Genomic DNA, 15,030 nt, shown 5'->3' on the forward strand with positions numbered 1-15,030 from the left:
AAAAGTAGTAGGAAAGCATTTTAGTTTCAAGTTGGATTGGTGTTCTAATTCAAATCTCAAATTCTTACAAAGAGACATAAAATATATCCACTTAAGACACAACATTTGTACTATATAGAAATGTCAATGACCAGTTCATAAATTCATTTCTAGGTCATAAAAATAATGCTGGTTTTGACTTATAAATTAAAATTGTGTAGGCATTTAGAGTTTATGGAGTCTATCTACCTATGCTAAAATAAAATAAAAACAGCATGGTTAGGAGAGATTTCTGATCTAATAGATTTGTATTTTAATTAATTTTAATCTCCGAGATGCTTAAGGTATGTCTTAGCTTCTCTTTCAGTTGTGTTATTTGTAAATTGGAAATAGTAAGGCTTTTTCAAAATTATCTTGTGAGGTACATGCTCAATTTAAAGCAAAACAAAACAAAATTACCTCACTTTCTTTTCTTCTTCAGTGTACCCTATCAGGAAAAGGAAATTTTTAGAAAATGAGAATTATCTTGTGGGGGAGTATATTTCTGTAGAGATCCATATGTAGTCTGCTTTGCAGAGAAACATATCCCAGGGATAGTAATTTGAATTCATGAATGAATTCATAGATGGCACCTTTCAAGAAAGATACAAAGTAAGGAGCATATCTCCTACTTTCTCCCATGAGGTGAATACTGTTCAACATTAGTGTGAAATGAAGAACAAGTAATAATATCTGAGCAGGTATGATAGCTGGACAAATGCATATCTAGTTTTCCTCAAGTTAAGTAAAGGAGTTAAATTTATTATTTCTATGCTGTGTATTTTTCAAAACCACACATGATGTTCAAAATTGCAATTCAAAGTCAAATGCCATTGTATTAGCTACAAATCTACCTACTTGCATTGGTACATGGACTATGCAGTGCCTTATATTAAGAGCTGGAATTCTAAGGGTTTGTTTACCTTTAATTGTACAAATTTAGAAAGATTTAGAAAGATGGTATATTGCAACCCTCTATAGTTCATGAATTAGTATTATTGTCTACTCTTAATCCCTTAATCCCTTAAGGATATTTTAAATAGGGCCTTTTAAGAAATTATGAGTACTTATGCAGTTTGATATTTCTGGATTGAAACACAATGAGAAAAAGTACAAATGACAGAATTTTTATGAATTAACATATGGGAGTCATTGTTTTACAGAAGGGACATAAAAATTATATTCATTTAACTTTTGCAACTGTAAGAATCCAGTTATGCAGTTTTTGCCCCTCAGAATGAACACATTTTAAGTCTTCAAAACCTCTCAACCCATGTAAAGAATTGAAAAAAAAAATCCAATAAAGCATTGAAATCCATTAATGTTTCTTTCTAAGAGCTAATTTAAAGAGGCCACTTATCATATTGTTAGTTCCCATCAGTGACTAATTTTACATTATTAGTCATTTTGCAGTAAAAGGAGTGAGTGCAAAGACCTAACAATGGTTGTATAATTGGGAATGAAGTTCAAATCTAAAACTCAGTGCAGCTCCTTCCAAGCCTCAATAAGTGATTTAATTTTATTTGAAGTATAAGCAGGTATCTAACATAAAGTTCAGTGACTTTTATCCTCCTACATGCTTTCACTGTTAATTAGATTGTCAAAGGTAAACACAAGTTCACTAATGGCATATTTTCTCTAAATTATGAGAATTGAATATTTTTAAATTGAAAAGCTTAATAAAGATAAATAAATACCTTTGCCTTTCTGTGTGCTTCATTAATGTGTGTTGGGTATATTTGTGTTTTAACAATTGCTGTGGTAATTACTCTGTTTAGTGAACAGTAAATCTTGTGTAAAGAAACAGAAGGATATTAAACTCTGTCATTGCTCTTACTCAATAGAGGCAAAATTCCTTCTGAGAATGACTATACATATACGTAAGGCAATATTTTTTTCTCTTGATTTTCTTTAAACTGGCAACAGAAAATTTAATAAATTTGGTATTTAATTCTGCAATAAAAATTCAGAGTTAAGCCGTGAAAATTTTAATTATTTTCTTTAAGAAACAAAATTAATTGGACTTTACCCTTAATCTTCTAATAGCAAAACATTTGAGACATTCTTACATATTTCATAAAACATTTCATGAAGGCAAAGGGCAAATATCTGAGATAGAATGGAAAGAATGAGAAAATAGATGAAAAATAATGTTTAAGATGTGTTTTGACACTTCATTTTTATGATAATAATGTGTCTTCATATCTTTTACTTAACTTTGTAATTCTAATTTATACCAGTATTCGCCCATCTGCGGCTTCTAAAGGACAAAGTCATCTGTTATTAGAATTCTCAGGATATTATTTAATTAAAGTTTTGTGATTAATACCAAGCAGGAAAAAAAAAATTCCTGGCATTTTCCTAATTGTCCTATGAGAATGGCAAACACAATTATGTATCTATATTCATTCTTAATTTGCTTCCTTTCTTAAAATTAGAAACTGTAGGATAAAAATGTCATTTAACTCTCAAATATAAAATCAACATGTCATGAGAAGTCATATTTTGATTATTTAAAAAAAAGTGTAGCTATTTTCTATTATTAAAATTTCATTTAGTTTGAACCTATGAGTATATATTGGAAAATTCAGCCAAAGAAATTGAAAACAGTATCATATGCAGATGCTTCATTTAAGAATAATTTAATGTCCTTCATTTTCTTTTAACTCATGCTCTAACATTTACATATCAAAGTAAAACTGTATTCTATTTAGAAGTTCACTTGAAAAAGATTTTAAATACGTAATTTAAATTTTTCCAAGTCATGCCAGCCTGTGAGTATTTTAGAGTAGTAGTTACAGCACAAATTTTATTGTCTCTCGTCTCATTTACTGTTACAGGAAATCAGCCCCATGCTGAGTCATCTATTTATGTTAATCTCCAGTCAATGTTACTGTGCTAAAACCCTCCAGATCTGGCAATAATCACCACTTTGCTGTAGCCATTTTCTCCTCCCCTTTACTGACTGTATTATTGATGAATTTCAATACAGATGCTACATAAATGCACTTTGCTTCCATCAGAAATTCTGATGCTTATTGTGAAAATGGAATCAATGCAGAAGGTATAATCATTGATGAAAGACTCTACAGGACTAAAAAAAGTAGAAAGCGGTGCCTGGGTGGCTCAGTGGGTTAAAGCCTCTGCCTTTGGCTCAGGTCATGCATGATCCAAGGGTGGTGGGATTGAGCCCCTGCATCAGGTTGTCTGCTCAGCAGGGAGCCTGCTTCCCTGCCTCTCTGCCTACTTGTGATCTCTGTCTGTCAAATAAATAAATATAATCTTAAAAAAAAAAAAAAAGAATTAGGAAGATCACCCTCTCATTTTCTCTTTTTTTGAACATTATTGACTTCGAATCAGAGCATCTCCAATCGCATCCTCAGTGTTTCTCCTTAGAGAAGTAAATTCAGCAGCAGCCCAGTCAGGCTCCACCAATCATTCATCTGATGAGCCTTCCTTCTTTTCTCTACTTTTGGCAACACAGAAAACTCTTCTCCTCTGACCTCTCATCTGTTCATCAAACAAAGCCAACTATAAGTGAATTGTTAAACTCTGCTCACCCAAACAGCATAATTGTATAAAACAAAGAGCACGTGCTTGCCACAGCAGCCCATATACTACAATTGGAACAACACAGAGAAGATAAACATGGCTTCTTGCATAAGGATAACATACAAATTTGTGAAGCATTCCATATTAAATTTTTTTAAGAAGTTGAAAAATAAAACACTGATTTAATTTTGAAGAAGAAAAATCCATCTGTGACTTCAGGTTTCCGCTACAGTATGAAAAGAACTTGGATATTAGCACTCTTGAGCTTACACCAAGAGAAGAGGTTAAATTGAAATTCGGTGACTTTCTTAGACTCATTGGAAATTTGTGATAAACATGGCACATGATCACTCCAAATTCTAGAGAGACTGCAAGTATAGAGAATCACATCAGAGACAGGCTTACCTAGAGTAGAAGGTACAGAAACCATAAACTGGTAGGATAACTTACATAGTCACTTTGGTGACTCGCTGGAGGCTGAGGGTGGATTAGCATGACTGGTGAAAGCTGCAGTAGTAGATGGGCCTTCATAATTTTGTAGATTTTACCCTTAGGAACCCACTAAATTTTAATAGTGAAGAAAAAAGAAAAATCCTTATTCCGGGATAAGGGTTACATTTCTCCTGGCTGGGCAGGAGAAATGTTACCATTTGAAATGCATATAGATAATTCCACAAAACAAAGGCCTACCCTGGGGAGGGGTAGGGGGGCAGGAGGGCGGGAAGATTTTATCAGAGCCTTATCCCACCTGGAGGGAGAACAATTTTACAGCTGCAGGCCTACTTAGCCAAACTGTTTCAAATTAGGGGAAGGGAGGTGGAAGGCTTGGAAACACTTGTGAAGGTCAAACCAGGAACCAAGTTCTACTAAAAAGCAGAGATTTAATAAGATTACAGATTGCTACCCATAACCTACTGTTTACCATCACGACAACAGGGCTCCAGCATGATAACATAGAATTATAGCTAAAAGAGCTGCAAGGTACAAGGTATATTTAGGGAGGTGTTTTTAGAAAAACCTAAAGACCATGGGGGAGACAAAAAGAAGGACACTACAGAAATCTGAAGCTTTCGCAGTTCTCGCTACGGCAAATATTAAACATAGCCCAACTCCTTGCCAGATTAACATGAATCTTACACTGAAATTTTATTTATTTTGCTCTTTGTCAATTTATATGTCCAGTTTTCAACAATAATTTATAAGGCATGTTTAACAGGCAAGAAAAAAATATAGTTTTCATAGACAAAACAAGCATCAAACCAGACGCAGCTATACTGCAGATCTTGTAATTGCCAGACAGGGACATTAAAAGTACTATGACTTAATATGCTAGAATAGTAATTGAAAAAAAGCAGACAGCAAGCAAGGCAGATGGGTACTATAAGAGGAGATGGAAACTCCAAAAAATGAGCTAAAATGAAACACAAAAAGCCAAAAACACTTGCGCACAAATAAAAAAAGGTCTTTGATGGGCTCCTCAGTAGACTTGGAATGGCCATGGAAAGAATCAGTGAACTTTAAAATATGTCCATAAAACCACCCCGTCTGAAATGCAAAGAGGAAGAAAAAGACTGTAAAGCAAAAAAGTCTATTCAAGAACTGTGGGATAATTTCTAAGGTGTAGCATATACATAATTGGCATATCAGAAAAGGAAGAAAGTTAAAAATATGCAGAAGAAATATTTGAATAATAATGTCAGAGAATATTCCAAAATAAATGGCAGATTCAAACCTTAGATCCAAGAAGCTCAGGGAATACTAAGCAGGATAAATATCCAAAAAATATATAGATAGGCAATACATTATATTCAAACTACAGAAAATAGTGACTACAAAGAAAATCTTGAAAGAAACCAGATTAAAAAAAATACCATTCCTTAATAGAGGAAATGGATAAGAATTGCAATAAACTTTTTATCAGAAACCATACAAACAAGGAGAGAGTGAAGTAAAATATTTAAATACGGAATTAAAAACAACAAAACCCCAAACATCAAAAACCCCACCAACTTAAAATTCTTCCTATATCCAAGTTATTCTGTAAAAGTGAAGGCGTGGGAAGTCATCAAAGAAGAAGGAAAACCATGAGAGACTCTTATCTATAGGAAACAAACAGGGTTGCTGGAGGGGAGGCAGGTGGCAGAATGGGGTAACTGGGTGATGGACATTAAGGAGGGCATGTGATGTGATGGGCACCGTGTTACATCCAACTGATAAATTGTTGAGCACTACATCTGAGACTAATATATACTATGTGTTGGCTAACTGAACTTAAATTTTTAAAAAATGTGAAGGGGAAATAAAGCAGACAACCAAAATCTAAAGGAATTCATCACTATCAGACCTATTCTGCAGTCAACGTTAAAAGTTTTTTAGGGAGAAGGAAAAGTACATAGGTCAGAAACCCAGATCCATATAAGAAAAGGAAGAGTGTCACAGAAGGAGTAAATGAGGGCAAATAAAATCTTCTATTTTTCCTATTTTTAATGTAATAGATAACTTTTCAAGTAATGGTACAAATCCATCAGGTGATTGTGGCCCATAATGAAATTAATGATGGCAATCTTCTAAAGAATGGAGAGGAGGAATTGAGAATACTCTATTATAAGGAGTCTGCATTACTCATGATATGGCAGAGTATTATTTGAAAGTGGATATTGGTTAGTTATAAATATATGTTGAATATTCAAGGGCGATCACTAAAAAAATTATATAAAGAAATATAGTTAATATTCGAAGCTAGGAGATTAAAATGGAAATCAAATACCGCTAGTGATCTGACTTTGTGCTTTTATAAATTATGTTGTCTCTTGTAGTTCTTTTGCATTTCCATATGAATTTTTTAATCAGCCTATTAACAACAGCAACAAAAAAACACTATGCTTTTGTTTCTAATGCATTGAATCTTGGGTAATTTTGAGGAAAATTGATATCTTAACCATATTAATCTTTTAAATTCTCTCTCAAGAATGTTTCGTAGCTTTAGTGTACAGGTTCTTGGTTATCTTTCAGATTCACCTCAGATATTTAATATTTGCAATGCTCTTGTAAATGGTATTTTGAATTTTAATTTCTGATTGTTGACAGTATTAAAAATTATGATTGCTTTTTATATATTGGTCTTGTGATCTGTAGCCTTGCTAAACTGAATTACAATTCTGGCAGAATGTTTCTGTATGGTTTTAGCTGTGGCTTTTTATAGATGCCCCTTTTCAGGTTGGATTGTTGAGGAAGTTTCCTTCTATTCTTAGACTGCTGACAATTTTTTTATTTTTCACTTGGTGTTGGATTTTCTCTGGTTCTTCTCTCACATCTGTCAGGATTATTATTTGGCTTGGTCTTTTATTCTAATAATAAAGTATAAAATAATGATTAGAGCTTGGGCTGAGGTGAATTAGATGAAGCACTTGGGCTTAAACTTTGAGATTGCTCCAGGGTCATGCAAGGTTGGGTACTTCTTTAAAATCAGCATCCTCTGCACTCAGCTTGCTCCAGTACAGGACCTGATACTGGCTGATTTTCAAATGTTACATAACCATTTTATTGCTGGAGTAAATCCCAATTGGTCGTGGATATTGACTTTTAAAAAAAATATTTTGTTGTATTTATATTGTTAATGTTTGGTAGAGATTATATATATGTATATATGTGTTTATATATGTTTATGTGTATATGTTTATATAATATATATAATATATTATATATATTAGTATATATAGTAACATATATGTAACATATATATGTATATATAGTAACATATATAGTATATATGTGTGTATATATATGTTACTAGGGTAATACTGGCTTCACAGATGAAGTTCGGAAGTGTTTGCTCATCTCTGTTCTAGTAGTTTGTGAAAAATTGTTTTGTTTCCTTTAAATGGTTGGTGGTATTAATTAGTATGGCCATTTGAGTCTGGGCTTTCTTTCCCTTGTAAGAAGTTTCTTATTTATTAATTATATTTCCTTATTGGTAATAGGTCTATTAATATTTTATATTTATTCTTGAAGCTTTGGTAAATTTTGTCTTATAAGCATTTTCCCATTTTATATAATTTGGTTTTTTTTCCATTTAATATAATTTGTATAGTTTGTTGCCATAAAACTGTTCAAAGGAATTCACCATAATCCTTTTACTTTCTGTACTGTCGAGAGTGATACTGTGAATAGTGGAGCCTCTTTCAGGCTTCCTTTTTGTAATTTTTGTCTTTTTTATTTTTTGGTCAGACTAGCTAAAAGTTTGTGAATATGGTTTATATTCTGTTATATTTTATAGTTTATATTACATTCCATAAATTTGGATATGTCTCTTTTTCTTTTACTTAGTTCAAAATATATTCTGACTTCTCTTGTGATTTCTTATTTGGTCAACATGTGTTTGTTTATTCCCCACATTAATGGATTTCCCATATTTATTTGTTCTTAATTTCTAAATTCTTCTCATTTTTAAAACATCTTAAACGATTTCAGTTCTTTTAAACATATTACAGAGTGTTTGAATACACAGGTCTATCTTGGAGAATGTATATGCCCAGCTGAAAATCCAATGTACTGTTTTACTGTTAGGTAGAGGGTTGACTGTTAGGTAGAGGTGACTTCAGTTAGGTCAGATTGATGGAGTTTGAATCTACCATATCCTTGCTAACTAGTAATCTTTTCAGCTGTATAAACTGAGTAAGATGTATGCAGATTGCCAACTATGAATGTTGTCTGTTTCTTAAATTTTGTTTTTGCTTGATTTATTTTGTGGATCTGTTGTTAGATGTGATAGGTTAATACTTGTTTTATCTTCTTGATTTGTTGACATATACAGAGTCATTATAAAATGTCCCCTTTTTTCATCTAACACTCTTTAAAAAAAAATTCTTGTGTCCTTTTTTCTTTACTTGATTAATTTTTATTGATCTACCTTCTGGCTAATTTTTAAATATGGTTTTCTTTAGATCTTTGAACACATATACAATAGCTACATTGAAGGCTTTTTCTGCTAAGATCAACCTTATAGTCCATGGAGAGGAAGTGTTTATTGACTGCTTTCTCATGAGTTATGCCTTCTTATTTCTTTGCATATTTTGTAATTGCTAGTTGAAAAATGGACATTTTCAATGTTATATTCTAGCAACTCTGAACACAGATTCCCCATCACAGATATTGTTGTTGTTGCTTTTTGTTGTTTAGTGGTTTGCCTGGCCTAATTTTGTGGTATATATCTATACCAAAGAATGCAATCCCTGATTTGTCTCTCTCTTTCTCTGGTGTTATTTTGTTTTGTTTTGTTTTTATTTTATTGTATTTTTAAGGCTAGAATCATTTCTAACACTAGGAGTTGTACCTGGCTTATCATCGCTTGGAAATAACCAAATGGTTGGTCAGTAGTTTGTCGGAAACATCTTCAGTGAATAATTCTTCCACTTTTTCCTAATGGATGGGTATATGGCTTAGGGAATTAATTCAAATTCTGGCAAGTGAAAACTATGTCTAGCCTTTTACTTTCTGACAGGGCTTCTTATGTCACCTCCATGTGTAAGGCTTCATAACCAGCCATAAATATGTAGATAAATATGTCTGGATTAGAATAAGGAAATAATTACTTCCTAGCAGAATCAAGAAACAAGCTAATAAAATTATTTGCTATGGAGGAAAAAGCTTGAGAAATCAATGGATGGTCTTGATACTTCACAACATTGTACTGTTTTGTGTAACATTTTATTTATGTGATGGTTAATCAACACTAGCACAAATTTTCAGTTATTAAAAACACATATGTTCTCATAATGCCATGTACTTCTTCCTAGCACTTAGCACAGTTTTAAAATAGTACTTAGGAAATTCTGTTTTTGTTCATCTTGCCCACTAGACTATAAGTCCAGTGAGGGCAGAAACCATATCTGTTCCTGATCACTATCTTACTTTTAGATGCCTTGCTAAGATCCCCACAGCATGTAGTATTTCTGTGCATTCCAGTACATCTTGTAACTCAGAGAACTCCCAAATGCATGAAGGTTTTCTCTGGCCACTGTGTCTGGTCCCCAAAGGTGGAAAACCTAACATGCTAGGGAGGGAATGTTCCCTAGTAGAAAGAGCTCTCAATAGACATATGGCAGGGTTGGTGGGTTGATTTGTATTGTAAGCTGCTCCGCTCTTTGGTGGTCTATTTCTGAAAACTGTATTCTTGATAATGGTAGCAAGATTCACAGAAAGATTAAACTCCAGTTGTCCAGAGAGAGAACTTGGTGGAACACTGCCCTTTAGGCAACATTAAATGTTCCCTTTTCCTGGGCGCCTGGGTGGCTCAGTGGTTAAGCCGCTGCCTTCGGCTCAGGTCATGATCTCAGGGTCCTGGGATCGAGTCCCGCATCGGGCTCTCTGCTCAGCAGGGAGCCTGCTTCCTCCTCTCTCTCTCTCTGCCTGCCTCTCTGCCTACTTGTGATTTCTCTCTGTCAAATAAATAAATAAATAAATCTTTAAAAAAAAAAAAAAATGTTCCCTTTTCCTTATCCTTTTTCCTGACATTTCCTGGGATCACATTCCAAAGAAACCCCTTGTATGGAAATACTTGTCTCAAAACTAATTTTGAGAGAATTCAAATTTAGTCAGACCGGTTTTTAGGATGAGCAAACAGAAAGGCTAGATAGATTGAGATTTGTCATCAGAACCTGTTTCTTGCACAAGTGTTTTTGTTTGTGATAGAGCCATTAACTATACAAGTGAGAATTTTGTGGGATAGCAAATATTCTTGACTAATGTTACACTAACAGTAGAAATTCACACATTTTTAGGAAAAATTGTCTTCTGGATTCCTAGACTTAAAAAAAAGCAAACTTTGAGTATTTCTTTCATTAGGTTTTTACTAAAACCCAATAAGTTATTGTGCCACTCACTTTTCTTTCCTTTCCTTTCCTTTCCTTTCCTTTCCTTTTCTTTTCTTTTCTTTTCTTAGTAGACTACATGGCCAGCATGGAGTCCAACATGGGGCTTGAACTCATGACCCTGAGTTCAATACCTGAGCTCAGATCAAGACTCAGACACTTAACTGGCTGAGCCACCCAGGTGCTACGCTCTCATCTTTCTGTTGACCAGCCCATCCATCCAGTGATCCATTCATTCAATGACTCATTCATCCATCCATCCTTCCAGAATGTTTTCTTGAACAACTAAGGCAGACTAAGACATTTATTTTCTTAATAGAACACAATGACTTACTGCTCGTAGGAAACTAGAAATTTGCTGATAATATAACGGAGATACTACATGTACCGGTTTTATTTTAGGCTACAAAGAATTATTTGTATTTTCATTTTAATTAAATTTGCTCAATAAATGTGTATTGTATTTATCAGCATATTCTACTAGAATATGACCCTCTTAAAAACTATCATGTATTGAGATGCCTGGGTGGCTCAGTCAGTTGAGTGTCTGACTCTTGGTTTTGGCTCAGGTCATGATCTCAAGGTTGTGAGATTGAGCCCCACGTTGGTCTCCATGCTCAGTGGGGAGTCTGCCTGAGATTCTCTCCCTGTCCCTCTGCCTCTCCACCCTGCCCACCTGCCAATGCTTGCACTCACTCTCTGTCTCTCAAAAAAAAAAAAAAAAAAAAAATCATGAATTATAGAAAGTGTGCTAAAAAAAAAAAACCTATCTCCAAAAAGCATGTCAGAGCTTATGTCTGAACCCTTAATTATAATTCTATATAAGTCAAAAGTGTCTTATTTAATAATTTAAAAGAGGTCAGAAAAAATATTAAAAAGCCAACTGTTTGCCGTAGAATATCTGAATTCTTTCCTAACAGGTAGTACTACAGTAGTCTTGCCTTTGATGGAAAGCAAATGTCCTCTTGATGAAGCGGTACTTTATGAATCACAACCTTATTTCCCCAGATTTAGTAAATGCAAAGACATTTCCATGCTGATACATCAGATTTACAAGTTTGACATATATAGTAGTCATGTAACACAAAAACTTTATTACCAACAAAGGGATGCATGAGTTAGGATGAATTTTGCCTGCAGTAAATTCACAAATACTGTTAACTGCTAAAGTGAGATGTAAGATATCCATGTCAAACTTCATATATGTCTCCCGTATCATTCATTTCACTACACAGCAGATTATCCTTTTTAAGTGTTTTCTAGTTGACTTTACAGAATAGGAAACATTAAATGTATTTCATGCTTAGAAAATACTAAAGAAATATACAGAGCATTTATAATGATACTGACGACACTTTCCAAATAGGTGTTAAGGACTATCAGACATTCTTTCTTGCCTTGCTATTTTAAATTAAGATAGTTAATTCAAGAAGTGCTTTAAAATGTTACGTCTATGTATATGTAAATCAATACAGATCATTAATAGTGATGAATATTTGTTATTCCTTAAATTTTTATAAAGACAATTAAAGTACCAGAAATCAGATGTGAAAAGAAATGGAACTGGGTTGGTCTTCCATTAAATCTAAGCTAAGTTTTTGTGTTTGTGTTTTGTTTATAATAAAAGAATGTTAACCCAAACTCTCTGAGGAATTAAACACAAGTGATCTGGGATATTTTAATTGCGGGAAACATGTTTCTGAAGCAAAATTATGAGAATAAGTTTCTTACATGTAAGATTTAGTGCAGTGTCACCTAAGCAGGGACAGGTATTTTTAGGTCAATAGGAGATACTTTTCATGTTTGAGAAATAGGTCTTCTGGAAATTTACATCTATATTTTTAAATTCCTTTTTCTTATACATGTGAAGATATCAATAACGAAAATGAGGCCTATCTACCAGAATTTTTGCAAGCTATAGTATAGATCTTCTAAAAGATTATCTACCAAGTAAGAAAATAGGCAGGAACAGATGTGCAGAGATTTTCCATGGTCTGTGTGGAAGTTCTGCTTACTTCCTCAGAGAAGAAGAGATCATATAAAAGGCAGGAGGGGAAAGACTCAGGGGGAGGATATAGGAAGCATCTGTTACTTACAAGTAAATGGATCTGGACTGTTTCGGAATGTGTGGGAAGAAGTAAGAGTGACCGGTAATGGTTTCAGCATCCCAAATGTCAGTGTTTGATGTGGGGTAGAATAGGAGTTATTTCTTAAGACGTGAAAGAGGAAACCTAAAATGAAAACAATTTGGGGGGTTTTCTATTTAACCCAGTGAGAGAGAGAGGGAGGGGGAGGAAAATAAGAAAATAAGAGCTAAAGTGTAAAGTATCTGGCTAGCTGATCATCCCTTCTGAATGCTGTCTTCTGAAATGTGTTTACTAATGATTAAAACAGTGCACCCTACCTATGCATGGTCAATCAGCCTAACCAATGAAATTACCGTGGAAATAATCTAGGGAAAGTGAAAGTAAAAATGGATAAACATTTTGGTCTCTAAAAAGACCACTCAACTCGACTTATTCTTTACATGCATCAGCTTCTTTAATAACTCAATAAGTAAGGAATAATTATGCTGATTTATAAAACTCAGGTGATTTAAATAACTGGCACAAAGTGAGCTGCATTTTACAAATTCTGTCTGACTTCAAAAAGCCTGCCTTTTCGCTATTCTACCACTTCCCATCTTTTTGGGAGGACATCAGTTATTTATCACATACTTTTATGCTAACTGAAAATATAAAAATTATAAATATTTAAAAATTTAAAATATCTAAAAATAAATATGTATTTATCTTACTATGCAGAATTTTGGCATGATGTAGTAAAATCAGATGCTAAGGCGCTAGGTGGATTGTCTGTTTCAAAAAAAAAGACATGCATAGCACATGGCCTCAAATAGATTCTAACATGCAGATACAAAGCCAGAAAGTACTTGTTGATGACCATATGTGTTAAGGAGAAAGTTTGTAAGATAATATATAGTTATGTGTGATCCAGAGAGGACTGACTTGGGTGTCCACAGCTTTTGCATGGGTAACTGCCATCTCTTTCTAATGATACTTTGGGGAGAAGACTAAGATGAACTTCCCCAGCAGTAAAATATAGTAATCCTTTAGCACATGTCTCCCCAACTATAACATTTCAAGAGGAATCTTAAGGGATAGCTGGTAGACAAATTGATATCACTGAAATATCATTCAAAAATATAAGGCAGGGATGCCTGGGTGGCTCAGTGGGTTAAGCATCTACCTTTGGCTTAGGTCATGATCTTGGATCATGGGGTCAAGTTCTGCATTGGGCTATCTGCTCATCAGAGAGTCTATTTTCTCTCTCTCACTCGCTCTCAAATAAGTCAATAAAATCATTAAAAAAAAACAAAAGTATAAACCAGGAGTATACTCTTACTCTTGGGAAAGCTAAGATAGAACAGGAGTCTTAACAAGGAAGTTTATGTTTCTCTCTGGGGGAAAAGAAACAGAAGTGGAGTCTAGTTGGCAGCAATGGAAGGAACCAAAGGCAGGCTGCCCAAGCTTTGAGAATAGCAAACTGCAGGGCAAAATCTAAACCCAGAAACTAGGTTCTTAATAATAATGGATGAAGCTGAATTATAACCCAAAAATTGAATTTTGAATTATCAGAATACAGATTAGTTTTTAGAAATGCTTTAAAAGTTACTTCAGGAGTGCTTGGGTGGCTCAGCCAGTTAAGCACCTGACTCTTGATTTCAGTGCAGGTCATGATATCATATATGTGAGATTGAGCCCTGCGTCGGGCTCCATGCTGGGCATGGAACCTGCTTGTGATTCTGTCTTTCCCTTTCCCTCTGCCCTACCTCACCCTCCTCTCTTTCCCTCTCTAAAAATAATAATAAAATTTAAAAAATTAAATACAAAAATTAAAACAACTTCAAAGTCTTAACTCTTTCATTAAATTACTTCATTCTCCTTATATGCATGTAAAATAGGCATTTTAGAAATAGGGAATAGAGTAGTGGTCATTATTATAGTAGTGGTTTGTAATATAATTTGAGTGGTACCTCTCCCAAGCCATGTCTCATAGTTTTGAATGTCTGCCATTAGAAGACAGAGTTCTTTTTTGCAAAGATCTTTTCTTTTCTTTTTTCATTTTTTAAAAGAATTTATTTATTTATTTGAGAGAGAGAGAGCAAGCAAGTAGGGGGAGCAGCAGATGGGGAGGGAGCAGGAGAAGAAGGTTCCCCACTGAGCAGGGAGCCTGAGGAGGGGCTTGATTCCAAGACCCTGGCATCATAACTTGAGCTGAAGGCAGACAGTTAACTGACTCAACCATCCAGGCACTTCTATAGAGATATCTTCTCAATATCACTTAATATTGCATCTTGAAATGCAAATATTCTGGTAGGTAACACGCATTAAAAAGTAAACACTGAGATGTTTTGACCTTTTAGCCTGACAGGCGACCAGAGAATATTTTGTATGACTATCTGAAAGTTTTGTGTCATTTGTAGTGAGGAAGATAGGCAGCCATCACATCCTCAAGGAATGTTGAAAACAGACTACCAGAGCACTCTTAAGTCTGGTCTTACTTGTTTAGCTTCACAATAGTAGCCTTA

The 15,030-nt window shown here is 34.2% G+C and overlaps 1 non-coding gene across 1 annotated transcript; it reads left to right on the top strand.

Moving 5' to 3' along the window:
- The first annotated feature begins 3,611 nt into the window (after positions 1-3,611).
- LOC131814196 (U6 spliceosomal RNA) lies at positions 3,612-3,719 on the top strand. The gene has a single exon (XR_009347195.1). It is a non-coding gene; the product is annotated as a U6 spliceosomal RNA (small nuclear RNA).
- Positions 3,720-15,030: the final 11,311 nt, after the last annotated feature.

Source organism: Mustela lutreola, chromosome 13, assembly GCF_030435805.1.
Source record: "Mustela lutreola isolate mMusLut2 chromosome 13, mMusLut2.pri, whole genome shotgun sequence".
In the NCBI taxonomy this organism is placed as follows: Eukaryota; Metazoa; Chordata; class Mammalia; order Carnivora; family Mustelidae; genus Mustela; species Mustela lutreola.